At 34.4% G+C, this 2,307-nt stretch overlaps 1 long non-coding RNA gene across 1 annotated transcript; it reads right to left on the bottom strand.

Moving 5' to 3' along the window:
- Positions 1-486: 486 nt before the first annotated feature.
- On the bottom strand, positions 487-1,773 carry LOC130053289 (uncharacterized). Its single transcript, XR_008801822.1, has 3 exons — positions 1,616-1,773; positions 1,157-1,337; positions 487-866 (listed from the first exon to the last, which is right to left on the bottom strand). It is a non-coding gene; the product is annotated as an uncharacterized LOC130053289 (long non-coding RNA).
- Between the last annotated feature and the right edge of the window lie 534 nt (positions 1,774-2,307).

The raw sequence follows: 2,307 nt of genomic DNA on the forward strand, positions 1-2,307 counted from the left end.
TTTGTCAATGTATCCCATGACCTCAAAGACGTCTACGGGGTCAAAGGTCATATAAGTGCACATTTTTGCAATCTTTTTTCTCTGAAATATATATATTACAACCCCTCTCACTAGATTAGAGTCAAAAATAGGAAATTCTAAATGCATGAGCTAATGTGCCTTTTAAAATACTACAAAAAGAACACAATCAAACTAATCAATTTTATTGACAAACAAATATTTTTGGTTGCTAAGTAACAACACTCATAGTACAGTTTTGACCATAATGTGCCTTTCTGCATCCATTCGACACAATTTAAACGTAATTACAATCCATGATGATTAGTAAATGTCACATTATTTTAAAAATATAATCTTTAAATAGATCTTAATCATTTTAAAAGGTTTTTAACCAAAAATATGATGAAGAGAATAAAGGTCAAAGGTCATCAAATGGAAACTTCGTACTTTATATACTTGTCCATCATTTTTTAATAATATGACGTTTTGCCATTATGTTCCATAAAATAGAATAAGTATTGCAACATTAAAACAAAGATCTTTCAATTATTGTTAATCTAAAATAATTTATTCAATTATATTTGGTTGCTAGACAACAACACCTTATCAAATGTTATCAAAAAGTACTAACCATTTTTCCTCTCCAAGTTCAACATATACGAATGTTCAAGTACTTACTTTCAATCACTAGATTTAAATGTACTTGCATCATATTTAACAAAAATGTTCTTATATTCAACCTCTTGAAACCTATTTCTAGACATAATTCTTGATAATCAGTTGTTCCGACAGGGGCATGCGTTGACCAATATCTGTCTATCGACTGGAACTCCACAGCAGGCATGTATAATATAATGCACAAAAATCTGGAAAAAAAGTATTTCTTAATACTTAGTCCTAAATACTAATGTATTGTCAAAGCTTTTGAATACTCAGTTGGCTCTGTAAATGTTTTTGATAATCAAGACCCTCTGAAAAGTATGCATTTAATTACTTATGAAATTTTATCAGAGGTAATTGTACTACACATTTAATAAATGAGTAACATTCACAGCCAGATTAATTTTGGTAAAGGTAATCTTTTTACTATGCATTTTATTTTTATTTTTAAACTGGAAATCACTGCCACAATATCGGTTTTTAAAACTAGTAATACCTGTACAGTTCCTCTTCAGTGAGAGGCTGCAAACTTCCTTGGGAAGTATATGACAACCCTTCCCCCTAGATATGACCATCTCTGCATAATGGTTGGTGGCAACACAGATGGAGAAAACCAAATCTTCTGTCAAAGACAGCTTCATAAAATCTGCAGTTCTCCGAATAATAAGGTCCCATATCTGAAAGAAAATTGCAAATAAAATCAGTATTGGCCACCATACCTTAAAACGTGTCATACCTTATAATTAGAAACTAATTAGAAATTGTTTTGTCTCTTTTTATATGTATGCATCCCTAGTTGTGCAGCAAAAAAAAAAAAAACAACAGTAAAATGGTACACACATATCAGTGTACCATAATGCCATGATTCCATTTGTGAATGTATTATCTGGATTTATTTGAATGTTAATCAAGTTTATACTGATTTAACCCTATATTCAACCTCAAAGAGTCATACCAACTGAAAGCCAGGTTGTCACCCTGAATGAAATGTCACAGTTCTTGGATCAGGTGTCCCTGTGTCCTCCACATCAGCATCCTTCCAATGCATGTCTGGATTTGCCAGTAGACTGTCGCTAGCGGATGATACCTGGGAACTTCCCACTAAATATTGGGATGCCAATACCCTTTTTAAAGACGAAAAGAAATTACAATTAAGAAATTCGAGAAAATCTAGGCAAGAAGGGGATTGATTGATTGATGTTTTCTGCCAAACTCAACAATTTTTCAGTTATCTGGTGGCACCCAGATTTTTTATTGGTGGAAGAGAGAACCCAGATACCTGGGGAGAGACCACCGATCTTTCGAAAGTAAACTGGGAAAACTTACTCACTTACCGGCGCGAAAGGGATTCGAACCCGCGCCGACAGAGGTGAGAGGCCGTGTGATTTTGAGCGCGATGCTCTAACCACTCGGCCACGGAGGAGGCCGGCAAGAAGGGGACACGTGCCCATCAGCTCATAGCATACTAGTACCAGCATGTATGGATCACATGTAATTTATGGTCATAAGCTACTAAGTGTATATAAAATACATGCATCTGGATAAAAGAGAAATCAATATGATTTTTCATTAGCCTGTCATAATCAGACTTTGATTGATGTTAACCCACCCCCATTTTGGCCCAAACACACATTTTGTTTTTATTTC

Source organism: Ostrea edulis, chromosome 3 (genome assembly GCF_947568905.1).
Source record: "Ostrea edulis chromosome 3, xbOstEdul1.1, whole genome shotgun sequence".
Taxonomy (NCBI): domain Eukaryota; kingdom Metazoa; phylum Mollusca; class Bivalvia; order Ostreida; family Ostreidae; genus Ostrea; species Ostrea edulis.